General features: G+C 39.5%; 1 long non-coding RNA gene across 1 annotated transcript in view; it reads left to right on the top strand.

Annotated features, from left to right (window-relative positions):
* LOC131758543 (uncharacterized) overlaps positions 1-12,758 on the top strand; it is a 33,788-nt gene that overhangs the window by 18,388 nt on the left and 2,642 nt on the right. The window contains exon 2 of the long non-coding RNA XR_010841138.1: positions 9,145-9,237. This is a non-coding gene — a long non-coding RNA (uncharacterized lncRNA). The remainder of the gene's footprint in view (positions 1-9,144; positions 9,238-12,758) is intronic.

Genomic DNA, 12,758 nt, shown 5'->3' with positions numbered 1-12,758 from the left:
CTCTTGCGCTGAAGAAAATAACACAGTATTTGTTTCCAATGATAAAACTTGAGCTTTTGAGTAAAAACGAAAATTTGGAAAAATTGTATCCACCACTGTGAGCTTGACAGTTTCCCAACATCTAAAGGCTTTTCTGATGCAATTCGTAATATGATAGTAATATGAACAAATGTGATAGTGAAAAGTGTCAACATTTCAAGGACTTGCATAACTCAGTGGATCAATACTTTCCAAATGACAAATGTGTAAGCAGTGTTACAAAAATCACACATGGGTAGAAAATGGCCATCCAAATTGCAAGATAGACAAATGGATTTTAACATAACAGTCTGAAAATTTTATTGATATGGTTTCAGAGTTCACATTACAAACTAACCTTTAAGAAACAACCCCTTGTTAAGTTTTGGTGTATATCCAAAAAAGAAAGAATATCCACAGTTTTCTGAAAAGGCTATTAAATATGTCCTTCTTTTTCCAACTACCTATCGCTATAAGGCTGAATTTTCTTTCTGTCCTTCAGCCAAACAGCTAATCACAACAGATTTAATACAAAAGTGGTTATGATAATCCAGCTGTCTTCTACTAAGCCAGGCATTAAAGAGGTTTGCAAAAATGTAAAACAATGCTACTTTTCTCACTAAATTGTTCTGTTTTAGAAAATATATTTTTTCATTAAAATATTATTTACACTGACATGTAATAGCCTTATTGCTATTTTGAAAGGAATTAATATATAAAGGTTGCCTTAAATAATACCACTGTGTCTAATTTCATGATACTGGTGCTACTGGGAAAACAGGGGAAAGAGAGAGTATGGCAGAAAAGTGCAGAAAGTTTTCACAAAAGACCTGGGATCCCACTTTAGACTCTGAAAAGTAGGACTTTAAGAGGAACTCTTTTTGAAAGGATGAAAAGTCATACGTAAAGGCTTAGAAACAGGAAAGCATCTGTTATTCTCAGGAAATAATGAGTAATGAGTTCAGTTGGCTGAAATATAAGGAAGGCACCATTCTCTCCCGCTTCTCTTGTTAACTCTCCCTCTCTGGCTTTTCTTTCTCTCCCACTCCATAAATCTTGATGCTTCCAACAGTTTTGTCCTTGGATCTGTCTTCTCACTCTATATGTCTCCCTTAACAATCATGTCCATCTTCAAGACTGGAACTTCACTTCTTGGCTGCTGAATCCCAGATGTTTATCTCACATTCCTTCCTGAGCTCTAGAATTATATGTTCTGGACATCTTGAAAGCAACAAACCAAAAATAGAATAAACGTTTTCCCAGGAGCCACTCCCCCTCCTATATCCCCTTTCTTGGCATCCCCCCATATTCAGAAATAACTCAGGTCAAAAACAGCAGAGTCACTTTAAATCTTCACTCTCACCTTCCTCCCCTATCTTCTTTCAATTTCATCCCCTTCCATCACCACTCTTCCTTGTTTTTCTTTTCTGTACTATTATGGTATTTTCTTAGTTCTTTTCTGCCACTAGTCTCACAACCTTCCATTCCATCCTCCTTATTGCTGCTAAAGCCAATAGTACAAAAGCAACAAATCTAATTATGTTTCCCTGTCTTGAAACCCTTTGATGCCCACCCCCCTCCAAGGATTCCCTGACACCTTAGTGGAACATGAAATGCCATCCATTACCTGGCCCTTGATTACTTCTCCATCCTTAATGCTTGGCAGGTACCCTCCTCAGCCCATAGCAAACCTATTTCTTGATTCTGCCATATTAAAGAACTTGTAGTTCTCAAAATGACTCCAGGTTGTTTTACTTTACAATGACCTTGTTCAGGTGTTTTCTCATCCAGGAATGTCCTTTTCTGCCCTATCAACAAAGGGTACCAATTCACCTTTCATCATTATTCTAGAGATACATTTCCCTAAGAATTTTTCTCTTCACATTGGCTTAAGTAACATATTTATTTTCCTCTTTTAATAATAACATTTGGGCTTCCCTGGTGGCGCAGTGGTTGAGTCCGCCTGCCGATGCAGGGGACACGGGTTCGTGCCCCGGTCCGGGAAGATCCCACCTGCCGCGGAACGGCTGGGCCTATGAGCCATGGCCGCTGAGCCTGCGCGTCTGGAGCCTGTGCTCCGTCCGCAACGGGAGAGGCCACGACAGTGAAAGGCTCGCGTACCGCAAAAAAAACCACAAAAAAACAAAAACATTTAAAGTGATTATTAGCATGTGAAATCTGTTTCTGAAGCTGTTCTTAATTGATTTCCCCTCTTCACAGCACAAAATACTGAATAAAGCATTTTGCAAGGGCTCATCTTGTTTTAAATAAAAAGCAAAGAAAATTTAAATATCTAGCAGAAAGTACCCAAATCCATATTTCTTCTAATATTTCTACATATAAACTGGCAAAAAAAGAGCCAAGGTTTACAAAACACATGTCCAATAGCCATGTGTGCATTATGTCCTTTCAAAACTTTTTTTTCACAAATAATTTTATATTTCTGGAATTCCTTGAATATTTTGCAAATTTAATTTTTGATAGACTTGACATTCTTTTATATCACAGAGATATTTTGTTTTGCGAGGTTTTTTCCTCAAACTGAGTCACATTTCTAGTCTTTAATATTAACATAGCTGGTTATTCACAGCTCATTTTAAAAAGGATTAAAATTCTTAAGCAGCAACATCATAGCTGTATTTGCCATCCCCTGAATTCAAGCGATATCAGAGGTACAGATATGCCTGCCAGAGACTTGCTTCATTACTGAGCTCAAGGCCCCCAAATCAGTGAGCATCCAATCCAGCAGATAGAAAGAAGCTCTGAGCAGCTGCACAAAATGAAAGGCTTTTATAGGTAGAAGGGAGTGGGAACAAGGAAGTTTTATCAGGCAAAAAGCAAATTGGTTACTGCAAGGTTATTTTCCTTTAGGGGATGGCACGGGTCTATCAGGCAGATTACCTCGCTACTGCTGATCAGGCAACTCCTGATTGACTGGTGTGAGATTCCATTTCTGGAAGAGCCCAAACTGTAATTAAGTCTTGGTTTGGTGAGTGGGGCTTAGCATGAGTGACTCCATTTGGGGCCTGTTGTCTTATCTTTAAAAAAACAAATTTGGAGGGAGATATACTGAGGAAATGCAAAATGTTCAAAGCTTTTATGCCTAATTACATGAGGAAGACATTATCCCAGTTATAGAAATGACGGGTCACACATTTACAGAAGAGCCTAGACTTCAGAGTCTATCACACTCATGCAAAGAGCAGAAACAATGATTATAAAGACAGGGAAGTGCCATTCATTTTCTAACTCAGGTGACTCGGTGATAAGAGATTTTTTTCATCAGTCTGTAATCTCAGTGATGTTTTTCAGTGCCTTGTAAGCACCTGAGGCATGGGAGCAGGGAGCTGGTTCTTTTAAAAGGGCTAATAGAGAAAGGCAAGAAATAAGTAAAGGAAGCAAGGCAGTGAGGAATTAGAAAAAAAAAAGGTTATGTGAAAACCATCTGAGAAATTAGCCAACATTTGTGGAGAGAATATAGAATATAGAAGTTAGGGTTCTTTATGTAGATAATGAGACTATCAAGATTTAGTGAAGCCAAAGTTTTATGACAGTGGTGAGATCTAACAAATCAGATTTTCCCTCATTTATATTTCCATTTGAAAGATTTTGTTTCATTGTAAACTGTATGGTCAATTTAGTGGGGCAATAAATGGTTTAAAACTGTAGTAGAAACAGTAGATACATTAGTGATACATTTAAACAGGACAGCAAGTTCAACCTCAGAAATAGGAAAGAGGAGGCGGTTCCTCCTCTCCAACAGAGTACATGGGAGGTCACCCTATCTTAGGAGAAGGTTTTGATTTCCCACTTTCTGCTTCCCACTCAGTGACACTTTGCACCTGCTTTCTGTAAAGATGAGATCTTAAAGCTGAAATTTGGAGGCAGAAGAATTGGCTTTTAGAGTTAAAGCATTGTGCTACAAAAACAGGTTTGTATTTTCCCTTGGACGGCTTGGAAACTGTCAGTGCAATCCGGGGTAAGAAGGTGTGGAACCTAGAAAGACAGACGGTAAGAGCCAAATTCCCAGGAACTCAAGGACTGTGTACAGTGTTGGGTTAAAGTGAGCCATAAATGGATGACTTCCCTTCCCCTCCCTTCCCTTCTCCCCTCCCCCTCTCTATTTGTTACGCATTTTAATGTGTGTGTATATATATATATATATATATATATATATATATATATATATATATATATAGAGAGAGAGAGAGAGAGAGAGAGAGAGAGAGAGAGAGAGAATTCTTTTATAAAATTTTGCTTCAAAGTATTCTCTTGAAATGCAGTTATAATTCAAATTTGCTTAACTCTTAAAATAGGCTTTTTTTTTTTTTAATTTTTGGCTGTGTTGGGTCTTCGTTTCTGTGCGAGGGCTTTCTCTAGTTGCGGCAAGCGGGGGCCACTCTTCATAGCGGTGCGTGGGCCTCTCACTATCGTGGCCTCTCTTGTTGTGGAGCACAGGCTCCCGACGCGCAGGCTCAGTACTTGTGGCTCACGGGACTAGTAGCTCCGCTGCATGTGGGATCTTCCCAGACCAGGGCTTGAACCCGTGTCCCCTGCATTGGCAGGCAGATTCTCAACCACTGCGCCACCAGGGAAGCCCAAAATAGGCTTTTTGACGAAAATAGAGGAAATGTGAAGGGAGTTTGGAATCATGGAAAAGGCACTGAGTGAAGATTGACAGTTCTGGATTCTATTCCTAGCTTCTCAGAATCCATGTGACTCTGAGCTTGACTATCTGAACCTCATCCTTCCCGTCTGGAGAATGAAAATACTGGATAGACTAGAATGATTTTTAAGGCTTCTTCCAACTCTGACATTGGATTATCCTATGAAATCTGGGTGAAGTAGAGAGGCACCTTCATATAGCACATTAACATCTGGTAGAGGCACACCTGAAGTGTAAGAACAGAGAGGGACAAAATCAGCTTCTGAAATATTGAAATTGCCTCTCCTCAACAAATGAGTAGCTTGCTTTGTAACAAAGTAAGAACAAAAAGGATCACATTATAGCAACAAGCAGAATTTGTTACAAGTGAACAGGGTTAAAGCAGCAAAGGCAAAGAATACATACGTGAGATCACCAAAAGACAAGTGCCAACATGTATGCTGGGCTGTTCTTATTCAATCTTCCAAGTGAGATAGATATTGCAAATAAAATTTAGATAACAAATAATGCAATTACAATACAATAATAAATCCAATGAGAAGCAACCATGCTCACTGGGACAGTGTTTTGACGAATATACTTGTGTATATTTATTTGGCTTGACCACTTACCAGCTATGTGTACTTGTGTTAAGTTATGTGTTCATTGTAGAAAATTTGAAAAATATAGAAAATATCAAAGAATGAAAAGAAATCCTCAATGCAAGGAATTCTGGAAAATGTTATTTTAGCTTTCCAACCTTTATACTAAAGGAAAGCAAATCAGAACAGGTGTTTCTGTATTTGTGATCTTTATCACTTTTACCTAAAACATCATTTGAATACATGTGCTAAAGCCATTTCCTTTAAGAGCGCAAACAGAAATGTTCACCATCGTTTTTTAAAATTTTTTTAAATTTATTTATTTTATTTTTGTCTGCATTGGGTCTTAGTTGCTGCACGTGGGCTTTCTCTAGTTGCAGCGAGCAGGGGCTACTCTTCTTTGCAGTGCGCGGGCTTTTCATTGCGGTGGCTTCTCTTGTTGAGGAGCACGGGCTCTACGTGCGTGGGCTTCAGTAGTTGTGGCTCACGGGCTCTAGAGCGCAGGCTCAGTAGCTCTGGCGCATGGGCTTAGTTGCTCCACGAAATGTGGGATCTTCCCAGACCAGGGCTTGAACCTGTGTCCCCTGCATTGGCAGGCAGATTCTTAAGCACTGCGCCACCAGGGAAGCACACCATCATTTATTAATCAACATTATTTTGGAAGTTTCAATAGTGCAATAAAAAATGTTAAATGAAATAATTTGTAAAACCACTGGTATAAAAAATATATAGGGCTGATGAAGTAGTTGTACACCTAAAAAAATCAGTTTTAAAGTAATAAAAAGAGAATTTGATAATTTGATCACATATATATTTAAAAATCAATAGCTTTTCCCTTACTGTCAATAAACAGACACAGAAATGAGAAAAAGCAAACACACATAAAACAGATAGCAATAAAGAATTAAGCTAAAAAGAAAAATACAGGACCAATATTTTTTAAAAAACAACAAAAAAACCCCCCCAGAAACCAAAAAAATCTATACTAACTTATTGAAGGGTCTGAACGCAAAGCAATCAACTGAGTATGGTCTGGGTTGGAAAATCTTTTTTTTCTTTTGCTGTACGCGGGCATCTCACTGTTGTGGCCTCTCCCATTGTGGAGCACAGGCTCCAGACATGCAGACTTAGCGGCCATGGCTCACGGGCCCAGCCGCTCCGTGGCATGTGGGATCTTCCCGGACCGGGGCACGAACCCGTGTCCCCTGCTCTCAACCGCTGCGCCACCAGGGAAGCCCTGGAAAATCTTAATATCACAAAAATATCAAGCCTGTAGAAAAAACAATAAATTCAGTTAAAAGTATGTAATTAAAATACAGTAAACTGTACATATTTAAATACACAATTTGAGACACACACACGCACACCACACACACACACCTGTAAAGCCATCATCACAATCAAGATAATGAACATATCCATCAACCTCAAAAGTATCCATTGCCCCTCTATAATCCCTCCCCTCTCTGCCCCCTCCCCATTTCTAGGCAACTACTGATCTACTTTCTGTCACTATACATTAGTTTGCATTTTTTTGAAATTTATGAAAATGGAATCTTCTGTTCTCCTTTTTGTTTGGCTTTTTTCACTCAACATAATTATTTTGAGATTCATTCATTTGTTGCATGTAGTTCATTCCTCTTTATTGTTGAGTATTTTACTGTATGGATATACCACAATTTGTATACCTTTTCACCTGTTCATAGAAATTTGGGTTAATTTCAGCTTTGAGCCTTTACAAATAATGCTGTTATGAACATTTGTGTACAGACATGTGTTTTTGTTCTTGGAACTTTAAAGTCTCTAGAAGAAAACAGGAGAAAAGTATTTGTGATCTTGATTTTAAAGTTTGAGGTTTTTCATTAAGATCTATGTTCCATTTTGAATTAATTTTTAAATATGATGTGAAGTAGGAAGTACAGATTGAAGTTCATTTTTTCACATGTGAATATCAAATTGTTACAGTACCATTTATTGGAAAGACAAGAAAAGCCTGTTCTCCTTTTTCTTCTTTGTTGAAAATCAATTGAATATAAATATATATATGTATGTATATATAAATATATCCAGAATCTCTAATCTGTTTCCTTAATGTTTTTGTCTATTTTGTTGCTAATACCATACTGATTTGATTATTGTAGCTTTATAATAAGTCTTAAAGTCAGATGATAAAAGTTCCCCAACTCTGTTCTTTTTCAAAGTTGTTTTGATTTTTTTTAAATAAATTTTATTTATTTATTTATGGCTGTGTTGGGTCTTCACTGCTGTGGGAGGGCTTTCTCTAGTTGCAGCGAGCAGGGGCTACTCTTCTTGTGCAGGCTTCTCACTGTGATGGTTTCTCTTGTTGCGGAACACAGGCTCTAGGCGTGCGGGCTTTGGTAGTTGTGGCATGTAGCTTCAGTAGTTGTGGCTCACAGGCTGTAGAGTGTAGGCTCAGTAGCTGGGGCGCATGGGCTTAGTTGCTTCGCAGCATATGGGATCTTTCTGGACCAGGGCTCGAACCCGTGTCCCCTGCATTGGCAGGCAGATTCTTAACCACTGTGCCACCAGGGAAGTCCCTCAAAGTTGTTTTGATTAATATAGGTATTTCATATTTCCATATGAATTTTTGAATAGCTAGTCATTTTCTCAAGAAAAAAAGAAAAACCCCTTGCTGGGATTTTGATTCAGGTTGCATAGAATCTACAGACGAATTTGGGAAGAATTGACTTCTTAACAATATTAAGGCTTCCAATTCATCAGAGCCAAAGTGAGAAAGAACCCTGCCCTACTTACCTCTAAACAATTGCTCTCAATGCCTGTTTGTGGAGATTAATGGGACTCAGAAGTACTTGTAGAGGCTGCAGGGTGCTCCAGAGGAAATGGGCTTCTGCTCTTACTGTTGCCACCAACACAGGACATTTGTGTCCAGGATGAGCTCTCCAGACCTACTCCCCAACTGGCATAGTGGCAGACTTCTCTGTGTCTCTAAGCCTAGACTGAACTTTTAGAGCTAGGAGAAGGGGAGAGGGAACCCTCTCCTTCCTCAGTCCAGAAAATCACTTTAGTTCTTGGCCAATAAAACATTATCCATTTTGATTAATGATAGAAACATCTGCTCCCTTCAAAAGAAAACTCCACCCTTACCCATCAGGGTATGGTTTTAATGCTAGACTCCATCAAAGCAATAGAATCACCAAACTGCCTATACATTTTCTCATATTTGGTTAATTCAGTCTTATCCATTGTACCCTTGTTATTCTAGTATATATGCTGATCTGTTGTTTATGATACATTTACTCTGACTAGTATAATTATATATTTTAAATTAGTATTCAATGTACAATTGACAGGTATTACTTTTTTTGTTGTTGAATATACTAATTTAAAATATATAATTATTTGTTGTAAGAGGTCCCTACTCCACCCAAAATCACTGGCTCAAACTAGAGTTTATTGTTCTGTCATATAATAGCTCAGAGGTAGACATGAGTTTCATGGAGATATCCAGGGACCAGAGTTCTTTTCATTTTATTTCTTATCATCACCCCTAGAGAACTGTCCTCATCTAGATGGCTAATTTGCCTTGATCGCTACCATGTCTACATCTCAGCTTGCAGGAAGGTGAGAGAATTGTGATGGAAACTCTAAAGATGAGACAAAGAAGTTGCAGACATAATTTCCACTCTGGTCAGTGCATCACAGAATGAAAACCAATTGTAAAGAAGGCTAGCGCTGCTGTCTTTGGCTGAGTATCAATCACACACCAGCTGAAACTCAGAAGAATGGATAGTATCCCAGAAAAATTAGCAGTCTCTGTCACAGATATAATATTCCAAAATCTAAATTTCTGATATTATAATTTATAATTAACAATATAGAACTGCATTGTTTTTCTAGGTAATCAAGTAAGTGGATTTGAGGAAGGAATCAAAGGAAAATCATTTCTTCTTGTTAATGATCATATATTCCAGCACTGACTTCAATTAAGTTGTGAGTACCTTTCTACTTTCCTATTTTAGTGAATTATCAGCTGCTTTTTATTTCTCAGTTCAATCTTAATAGCAAGATTGTGATAGAATATCACATAATAAGCTTTCAATATTATGAAGGTGAGAGTACCTTCCTTATAAGCACTTTGTTACATAAAAATTGGGTTTCATTCACCTCTGAAGTGCCTGTTCTCCTGACTTTTTTGCTTAGATCAAGAAAGTCAGCACAAGAAAAATACTGAGTCTTATCTCATTTACTTCATCAATTGGAAAACCTTTCAAGTCACCAGGGTTATGGTATAAGGGGTGAGCTATAAATACAGAACTATAGCCATGCAGCCGTCATGACTCAAGTTTTCCTCCTACTTTTATAGTAGGTCCTAAAGCTACATTTGCTGTTTCTCCTCAAACCTTAGTCAGCACCGAGAAAACTTATGGGAAACCAAATGATTGAAGGATAAATTTCTGAGGCCTAAAATCTCACTGAGACTTTGTAAAATAAATGTTTTCTGAACACCAGATTCTCTATGAAGAGATGCCGCCTCGCATATAAGTAAAAAAACATTTGATGGGCTTCCCTGGTGGTGCAGTGGTTGAGAGTCCACCTGCCGATGCAGGGGACACGGGTTCGTGCCCCGGTCCAGGAAGATCCCACATGCCGCGGAGCAGCTGAGCCCGTGAGCCATTGCCGCTGGGCCTGCGCGTCCGGAGCCTGTGCTCCGCAACGGGAGAGGCCACAACAGTGAGGCCCGCATACCACAAAAAAAAAAAAAAATTGAAAAGCAAATCAGATCCTACCATTCCTCAGTTCAAAACTTGAAATGACCCCTTTAAAAAATCAGAATAAAAATCAAACTCTTTAAAAATGGCCTAAAGTATCGGGTATCTCCTTCCCCACTTTGCCCTTCTATCCTTACAATTTTCCCTCAGCTCCTCCCTTTCTGGTCTCCTCCTCCTGGAGCCAGGCACCCTCCTTCTTAACATGGGGACTCTGGAGCGCTCTCCCTTCTGCGTGGAATGCCAGGCCCCCAGGTAATCTGCATGGCTGCCTCCATGACCTCCTTCAAGGCTTTGTTCAGATCACATCTTGCGATGCTGTTATCAGTTCAGGCCCCCTGAAAAGCAGTCACCAATGTGGAATTGGAGGTACAAGAGAGTTATTGGGGAAAACACATGTGAAGAATATAAAAGAGGGGACAGGAGCAGGAGAGAAAGGCTGCAGGTGGCATGCAGATCTGACACCTGTGCAAAGAAGTGGGGGAGGTGGGAGGATTGGGTAGGATGAGCCTCAAATTGCACTGCAGCTCTCTGAGGAAGTCTCGGCCAGGGCAATGGGAACCCCAGAGGAAAGGTTTCTTACAGAGGGGTCCCATGTTGTACAGAAATACTGTGACTTTAGTATTCCACCATACTCAGCCATTGGCTTGGAACTGCTGAGAGGGCATTTGCTTTGGGATGCATGCCCTAGCAAGCGAAAGGCATAACAACTGAAGGCTGTCAGTCCCTTACATTCCTTGAAGCAAGTTATCTTGAAAGGAGATCTGAGTGAACTGCCTCCAGGGCCCCTCAGAACCCTACCCTAACTACCCTATGTAATACTATAATCACTTAATTACACCATTTAACTCTCCACCGCCAACTCAGCATTCCCAATCCTCCTTACCCTGCTCTATTTCACCTTATTCCATAGCACTTCATTTATTTTATATCCTTCAATGGTCATGATGACAATGAGAAGAATGTATCCGACATGTACAAGTGAGCCAAGGTTAGTAAGCTTAGAAACCGCACCCATTGTAGGGTTCCCTGGGGTTTCATCCTTAGACTTTATCCACTTACATTCAATTGTCACAAATATGCTATTAATAATGAAGGTTATGACAATGGCACCAAAACATCATTGAGCACTTATTATGTGCCAAACACTGTACTAAGTGCTTTATCTGCATTATCTCATTTAATACCCAGAACAATCTTTGAGGTTACTATTATTATTACTCCCACTTTTATAGATGAGGATACTGAGGTTTAGACAAGGAACACACTCCCTCTACCTGGAGATAGCTCTCACATTTCAAGTCTGGGCTAAGTGTCCCTTCTTACATTTCCCTGTGGCAACCTGGATCTTCTCACAGAATGCTCATCCACTGAACTAGAATTGTAGGTCCCACAAGACCAGGGGTTGGCAAGCTTTTTCTGTAAAGGGCCAGGTAGTATATATTTCAGATTTTGTGGGCTTTGTGGTCTCTGTCACAACTACTCAACTCCGCCATTGCAGTGCAAAAGCAACCACAGAGTATGTTAATGAAAAGTATGGCTGTGTTCCAATAAAACTTTATTTATGGACACTGAAATTTGAATTTCATGTAATTTTCATGTGTCACAAAGTATTGTTCTTCTTTTGATTTTTTTCAACCACTTAAAAATGTAAAAATCATTCTCGGCTCACAGGTTTTACAAAAACAGGCAGGTGGGCCGGGTTTCATAGTTTGCCCATCCCTATACTATTCTATGAACTTTTTTTTTTTTTTTTTTTTTTTCCGGTACGCGGGCCTCTCACTGTTGTGGCCTCTCCCGTTGCGGAGCACAGGCTCCGGACGCGCAGGCTCAGCGGCCATGGCTCACGGACCCAGCTGCTCCGCGGCACGTGGGATCCTCCCCGACCGGGGCACGAACCCGTGTCCCCTGCATCGGCAGGCGGACTCTCAACCACTGCGCCACCAGGGAAGCCCCCATGAACTTTTAACAGCCAGAGCGGTATCACATCTGCCTTTGTATCCACAGCACATAGAATAGTATCCAGCTTATAGTGGGTGCTTAATAAATACTTGTTACATAAATAAAACTCACATAGCTAGCAGTGAGTGATAGTGTCAGGATTCAAACCTGAGTCAGCTGGTTTGGCAGTGCAACGTCATACTGTGCCCAAAGCCATAAGTGATGTAGCACACTCAGAGCAAGATACTGAGATACTCAAAGAGTAATTCTACCTAGGAGTGAAAGTACTGGGTCATATGATAGCTCTGTGTTTAACTTCTTTTCTGTTTCTCCTTGAATCAGCTTTGGTGAGTTATATTCTCAACTGATTTCAATTTTAATTTGTTTTTTTTTTTTTTGTGGTTTGACATTGCATATTTTATTTTAAAAATAAAATTTCATACAGAGTGACAATATTGCATAGTTGGTAAGGGCACAGCCTTTGGAGCCAGGCTGTCTGGTTGTTTTATTTTTTTAACTACCTTTTTTATTTGATTTGGGAGTTAAATTCCCGAGAGAAATGAAAACATATATCCAAACAAAAACTTGTACGTAAGTGTTCATGGTAGCATTATTCATAATAGCCAGAAGGGGGAAGCAACCTAAATGCCCATCAACTGATGAGTAGATAAATGAAATGTGCTATATCCACACAATGGAATATTATTTGGCAATAAAAAGGAGAGAAATACTGATACATACTACAACATGAACTTGTAAAAGGATCATCACAAAGGACCACGTATTGTATGATTCCATTTATAT

This window comes from Kogia breviceps, chromosome 6 (assembly GCF_026419965.1).
Source record: "Kogia breviceps isolate mKogBre1 chromosome 6, mKogBre1 haplotype 1, whole genome shotgun sequence".
NCBI classification, from domain to species: Eukaryota; Metazoa; Chordata; class Mammalia; order Artiodactyla; family Physeteridae; genus Kogia; species Kogia breviceps.
The sequence above is the reverse complement of the archived record's forward strand: the minus strand, read 5'-3'. Positions and strand labels throughout refer to the sequence as shown.